Here is a 7,625-nt window from a genome sequence, read left to right as displayed (position 1 = left end):
CCACAGAATGAGGGAGGACGAGCCTAAAAATTTCAGGCCAGGTTGCCTGTGATAACATGCCTGAAAGGGTGTTTTGGTTTGGTTTGGGTTTTGGGTTTTTTTTTCAGTTCCATTGGTTTTGAAACTGTAAGGGCTGGAGCACAGCATATTTGATCCTGTGGCAGAGTATCTTAACCCCAGGGTAGTCATTAGTTTGCTGAAGCTGACTTGTAGAGTTAGAGAATTGCAGCCTGGCTCTCTGTGTTTATAAACAAATAAATAGAGGTGACAAAAAGCTGGGAGTCTGAAGTGCAGGCGGGGATGGAATAATCCAGGAAGTGTTTGCTGTGCAAATGTGTAATACGCAGTGAGTCAGTGTAGCAGACTTGTTCACTGTTCTGAGTCCATTTGTGTCCTGGATTTCTTCAGCGTACTACGTGTTTGTAGTCCTCTTCCCACCAGATTGCTAGTGAAATATATAGGAAAATATTTTAAAATAAGCAAGTAGTTTCCACCTACTCCTGTTCAGAAAAGAAAACAGAAATCCTGAGTAAACGTTAATATTGAAAGAACTGTAAGCATCCTCAATTTTGTTTGCCAATATTGCATCTCTACCTGGATTGTTGTCTTGCAGGTTAGACTGAAAACTGAAGTGGCTCACAGGGTTTATTTATAAAGTTAGGATAAAAGGAAGAGGAAAACTTCACTTTGGTTGCACCAAAGGGTTAGAAATTCAACCTGTAATACATGCCATGACTTCATTGACGGGTGTTGTAGTTCTACCTAGTTCTTGATTTGCAACAACTTATATATATATAAAATATACAGAAATTAATATAAAGGGATGTAGAGTAGACATTAATATACTGAATGTGTATCTGTGGTATAAAGGCAAGAGAGTGCAGTACCTCTTAAAAACAATACCTGCTTTCAGCCAGTTGTGCTGTGATGCATCATCTCATAAATAGTATGGATAAAAAACCAGCAGACAGCAGGTCTGGAGCCAATGGCTCAACTGTGAGAGTAGCAGGATAGTTTATTTCTGCTTTTTGTCCTGTTTTGAAGAGGTGACATTATCACTTCCATCATATCTCTTCTGGATTGTGTTTTCTAAGACATTCCAGATTTTCAAACACTAAGTATAATGTGAGACCTTCACATCACCAATCTAGCTCCAGTGCAGAATATGAGAAGAGCACAGGGTGTCTACATCAGGCAATGAGTTCATGAAATGCTGTACTGTGGTTCTACCTGTGGCTCACAGCTGATGCAGAATAGGGTGAACAATTCATCTGCTCCCAGTTTCAACTTTATTAATGCAAAAGGCTCAGGTCTTTTTGCCCTGAATGCCAAATGGATTGCACTGTAGTTTGCTTGTGCCCAGAACAAGCAATGCTATATACACCTGAGAACATGAGATTACTTCATTTTAAACCCTTACAGATGATCCCGTAATACATCAAACACTCTAGTTTTATTCCCGTTGTCTTAGTTTACATTGCAGAAGAGCTGAAGAATTCTGAAATCAACTGAAGAGGGTATGTAAAACCTTTCATTTCAAAATTCAACAAGTGTAAACAAAAATTATATGTAAAAGGTGATACTTTGCAGTGCAGAAATCAGTTCATGTGATATTCGCCAGTACAAGAGTCTGAAACTGTTTTGATAAAGCAGCACCTTGGTCTGAAACTTGATATTTCCACAACAATACAAAATGTTAGGAAAGTGTTTTCTTCCATTCGTGCTGGAGAGCTTACAAGATCAGGGAAACTTGCTCACTTAGAGGACTCACTCACAAGGACTCATCTGTCCTTGTACATAAAACCTGTCAACTGATTTGGACCGTCTTTAATGTTGCTCTGTTTCTTATTTTCTCCAGCATTATTTGATGTGACATTTGTTGTTGTTATGTGCCATTGGTCTACACTGCCCCTGAACTTTTCAGTGACCTGAGCATAATTGTGCAATATTTACAGCAAAATATTAGGGAAATATTTAATTAGAAATAAAAGATTGGAAAGAACCTCAGTAAGGTGTCTAGGCCATGCCTTTTCCTTGCTTTAAGTCAGGATCAGCTCGACCTAGACTGTTCCTCACAGATATTTAATTTTTCCTAAAAATTTGCGGCAATGGACATTTGAGTCTTCCGGTGCAGTCTAATGCTTGTCTAACTTCATTCTAGGAAATGCCTGAAGTCTAAAGTGAATTTCCCTTACTGCAGTTACTGCTTAGGAATTCCTTCTAGTTTCTCAGCAACTGTGATATATCTCCTTTGCTGTTAGCTGTTCCAGATTTGAATATCTCTTCAAATCTTTCATTTCCTAGACTAAAACTTGATGTTTTCATTTAATCCTTTGTTAGTTATTCCAGAAGTTTACTGCCTGAAATTGAGCACAGCACTTGAAACAGGTACTGTATTCCATTGCAGAGCCAGCGGGCTGCTATCCTACCACGAGGGAATGTAAGCGTGCAGTTAAAGGTGACTTCCTTTTGTTGCACTAAGGTAAAAAGTTGCCACCCTTCAGCTGAGATACAGTAACTGCCTATCTGTCTGCTCTGCAGTTGCAGAGAAAAACAGATTTGCAGGAATGATCCCCTGTTCTGCATCGGGTGGGTTGGTTGTGGAGTCAGTTTCTGTGTCAGACATAGAGAAAGGGGCAACCGTTACCAGCTGGGGACAGAGCAGCAAGGATTCCTCATGCCCTGAGAGGTCTGAATTAACAAGGAAAGTTGGCAAAGCGTAACCAGCCAGCTGCCTAGAACTGCTAACAAGTGGTATGAAGGTCCCTGCCAGTCAAGGCAGCGGCCGCCTTGTTTTTAGTTTAAACATAATTCAGTAAGTTAGGGAGTTCTCAAAGAATTTCACAGGTTTGGAAGCACTACAGCTCCTTCTAGCAGTAAACATACATAGCATGCTTGCCTTCCTGCCCTCTTCAGGGCAATCGCGTTTGGGCTAGCAATTACAACAGTTGCTTATGCATTAGGATATGAGGAAAAGGAAAATTTGGAGTGTTTTAATCATCAGAACACTAGTTACTGGTTTTTAGGGAGAAAATTCTACTTGTTCTTTGTTCTCAAACGTGCTTTCTTCGTTTCCCCAGCTTCATGCGCCTGTTTTTCTGTGGCTTGCTCCCAGTTACCTAAATATAATGTTGTGTCCCTAGCCCAGAAGGGGAGAGAATGTCACATTACCTCTTAGGAAGCAGTTGCTTAATACAATGTCCCTTTCTGGAGGCAATTAGAATAGCTCTTCATTCTTTGTAGGTGTTTTTCAGGGGAGGGCCTGTGTCCTGTACTAATTTTAGGTGTAAGGAGGAGAGACGATGTGACCTGGTTTTAGTTTAAGAACAATCATCCATGTAGGGACTGGCAGTTTGTGTGAAGAAATGACCTTCATGTGCAGGGCCAGAATTCAATTACCGCTTCTTTTCAAGTACACGCATGGCACCACAGCACAGCTCACCCGGTTTTATGTCCACTTGATATTTAATATATTTCATTCAGAAAATGGTGTTTTTACACTTGGCTGTCTCAAGGGTCAGAGAGTAAATCAGTGTCACAGGATTACCAGTGCTGCACAGGGAAAGCCAAGATACTAAAAAAGCACGAGGTCAGACGCATTCAAGGTCACACTAGCCCCACTAAGCTGTTGAGGAAACAACGTGACTACGCAGACAAAAACTTGAACGTTGATGCTGATGCCCAAGTAACTTTTTGTGCGGGGTACAAGGCACACCTCGAGTCACAGGAGCGTGCGGGTGGGTGCCCTGAAGCGAAAATGACCCCGCAGCCGGTTACTGGGGCCAGGGGTGCCGGCTGCCGGGGGGACCGTGCGAGTGGGGGCCGCCCCAGCGCCCCCCGCCCCGGCGCGCTCCCGGAGCCCCGCAGGTGCCGGCGGCGGCCGGGAACGCGCATGTTAGCCAGGCGTTGGGGAGGGGGGGGGTCGCCGCCGTGTCCCCGGCGGAGGACGGCGACCGCCCCTCTGCAGCGCGCTGCGGGCAGGACGCCTGCGCCGTGCGCTGCCGGCGGCGGAGGGCGGGCGCCGCATCCCCAGCGCTCGGAGCTGCGGGCACGGGCGCCGGCATGAGCGGAGGCTCCACCGCGCCCAGCCGGAGCTGAGCCGGGAGACAAAGGGGAGAGGTCTGCCGCCATGGGGGAGCCGTTCCGTGCCCAGGCCGCCGCCCCGGCGGGGCCGCCATCGCCCGCCGCCTCCTGCTCGCTGCTCGGCGGGCTGCTGCAGAACGGCTTCCACCCCCCGAGCCAGCCGCTGAGCCACGGCGGCTGCGGGGAGGCGCTGCACCCGCTGCTGCTCCGCCCGGAGCTGCCGCCGCTCAGCCACGGCTCCGTGGCCAAGAAATGCCGGCTGCGCCGGAGGGTGGACTCGGGCCGGCGGCACAGGCCACGTAAGTGATGAGCGCGGCGGGCTCAGCGCGGCAGCACTGCGGGGCGGCCCCCTCCGTGCGGCGCTGCCGCGGCCCGGCCGGGCCGGCGTCGCCATCGGCCCCGCTGTCAGGCGGCCGTGGGTCCTGCCCTGCAGATCGCCGCCCGGCCGGGGCTGGCGGCCACCCGGCTCCCGCGCCGCGGGCGTTCCCCCCCCGCCGGTGGCGGCCCGGGCGGGCGGAGCGAGGGCCCCCGGTGCCGGCCAATGCGGCGGCGGCGCCCGGGCACAGCCCCGCTGCCGCGTGGGCCGGGCCCGCCCTGCGCCAATGGGGCGGCGGCGGGCAGGGAGCGGCGGCCCGGCACAAACGCGGGCGGGCGGCGGGCGGCATCTTCGTGCCGTGCTGTGCCGTGTCCCGCGTCGGGCGGCGCCCAGGGTCCTGCCGGCCTCCGCCGCCTCCTGGACGCGCCCATGAAGCTCATAGAGCCCAAGCAGCGCTGTGAGTAGCGCCTGGGCGGGCGGGGGTCGGCCTGGGTGCCGCTGTGCGGCGGGAGGGCGCAGCGGTCTTGGTACATGCACCTTCTCCTTCCCCAGAGGCTGGCAGAATTAAGAAAAAAGTAGACCTGGGAGCTGAGTGCAAATCATTCGGACTGAGGCGGGGGGGGGGGGGGGGGGGGAGTATATTGCAAGCACGATAAATTTGTAATACACTCCTTACGGTCATTGCTTGTGGCTTTGGTTGGTTTGGGAGATGTTCATGAACTGGCTGCTCATGTTTTGTTGCAAGGCTGTGAGTCTCAGACATCCATATTTGTAATGTACTTAATTGTATAAAGTTTGTTGATTAATGGTATGTTTTACTTACTTGATTACAGCTGACTTCTTACATTTAGGTATGGAGCTATTCAATAATTTCATGGTGAAACTCTACAAGTAAAGCAATCCCATGGAATTGGAGTACTCTGTTTCTTTACAGTCTCACTTTGCTAGCCCTTCAAATAAAGCAAACGAATGTTTTCTTCTTTGTTAAAAGTTCAGCATGTTCCAAAAGGGTAATCAAGGATAGTCAGGATCGCAGCTACCTGCTGCCAAAACTTAAAGATGTTTCTTACTCAGTAGGAAGTAGTGTGCATTCAGCTAGTCTGGATTACTACTTTTTTCTTTCTTTTGAAATGAATACTTAAAAAACTTTTCTGTATAAGTCAGAAGAATAGTCAGAAGGAGCCTTGAAGAGCTGCAGCTTTCACAAGGCTACTTATTAGCCAGTGCCTTCTCTGGCGTTTTTAAATGTTTTTGCTGAGCTACACATGCTATTTTACCTTAGAATGTTCTCAGTATTGATTAATCATACATAGTATTTGTAGATATTTAATTTAGTCTTCTACCAAATTTAGCGTATTGGTGACAAAATCATTCTCTGACACAAACTGGTTTTGTAGTCTTTGTCTAGCTTCACACTTTCATTCAGGAACAAAAACTGCAGAACTTGGACTAACTTATGTTTTGATTTGGTGTAACTAAGAAGGGTCAGCACTTGCATATCAAACTCTTCATAATGTTAAAAACTATTTTGAAACAAAGAACGAGGCTTTTATGTATTCATGTAATCACTTGAATAAGAAAGAATGGGGAATTTGGTATTTCCCTCATGTTACCGAAAAACTCGGAATAAAACTTATCAACACCAATTTGATGCAGATAAGCAGACACTTCTTTATTAACGGCCGGGTGCACGGGTGAATCCTTTCACCAACGACGCACACCATGCACCAAAATCATACATCTTATGTGGAAGTACTCATACATATTCATTAAGTATTCATGCATAAACATAACAATTCCTGGAAATCATTATCATACTCTCCTCCTATTTCCGATTCTGCACAGTAGAGTCCAGAAGCACCTGGAAATGGGTCTGGGGTGTAATGTGAGTCGGTGGGTAATGAGTCGGTGGTCGCGATCTCCCCCTGTCGGAGTTACCTATTGCCTGAGGACACTGTTTCTTGGCTTAAACTTACATGTTGCTTCAGCCGATTTCCCCATTTTCCCATTAATTTGGATTCTGACATCTCTCTGCATTCTTTCAGGTTATTAAATACCTTATAAGTAAAATTATCTTGAATCTTAAGCCTGTTATCTATAGTTCTAAATGTTCCTACTAGGTGATTCTGACCAATTCTTTCGGCCTTGGTACAGGGCTGTACAGGGGAGTTCGTAGTAGCCTCGGTTCCTGTATAGAGTGCAAATGCAGCATAGGATTTTTACTAAATATCTCTTATAATTCTATATTCCTATTAAAATTAAACAAATTAATACTAATCTATATTAAATCAATAACATATCAAATCAGTAACATTGGTATACTGCTGTTGGATTGGGGTGTATTTATTTATTTAAAGTCTCATGAACAGCAGCTTGTAGTTGGCACCACCTGTCAGCTTTTCAGTGACCAGTATAAAAGGAGCTGATGGTTTGTTTCTTTGGGTGGAGGTAAGCCTGGGGTGTTTGTCATCTCTGCTGGAATCTGCTCTTAATACCTGTTTAACAGAGCATCTTGTCTCAGGGACTTCTTTTCTAATGCATATTAGGTGATGATTGCTGGGAGTTCTGTGTTGTTACTTCATATCAAACTAGTTGTCAACAAAATCCCTTTGAATATTGGAGCATTTTTAAGAAAGAAAAGAATGTGGTAGAATTTTCTTCAAGCAATTGCAGTAGAAGCCCTAAAAGCATAGATCTAGAACAAAAAAAAAAAAAAATTTTGAAAAACATGGCAAAAAATGAAAGGCGAAGCATTGAAGAAGTGGTCATAGGACTCGGAACTGACCTTGTTTTGGTTCTGTTGTTCTGACTTACCAAAAATATTCTGAAAATAAGAATTCAAAACAGTAAGTGGAAACATGCATATACTGATTATCCTTAAAGATTCTGTAAAATGTAGGGAAATTTTATTACAGCTGTGCTCATAGAACAGGAAGAGGAAGATGTATCCTCAGGATATTTTCCTGCAATTTTGGAGCGTTTTTGCCAGACTTCCAACAGTGATGTGATAAAAGCTTCCAGACCTCTCTGTTTGGAAGAGCTCTGTCTTGGGTAATTTTCCTGCCATCCTCAGCATGGGCCAAGGGGAGCTGGGGGGGCTGAAGCTTTGGCAAGAGCATGGTTTTTTTTTTTTCCCCCTGCAACTTTCTCTGTCAAATGGCCCTCAAGAAAAATAGCCTTCGCTTGTGCCTTAGACCCAGAGCCAGCACATGGTTCATCAAATGCA

The sequence above is a fragment of the Strix uralensis genome, unplaced genomic scaffold (assembly GCF_047716275.1).
Source record: "Strix uralensis isolate ZFMK-TIS-50842 unplaced genomic scaffold, bStrUra1 scaffold_64, whole genome shotgun sequence".
NCBI classification, from domain to species: domain Eukaryota; kingdom Metazoa; phylum Chordata; class Aves; order Strigiformes; family Strigidae; genus Strix; species Strix uralensis.
Note: the sequence above shows the minus strand (reverse complement) of the source record.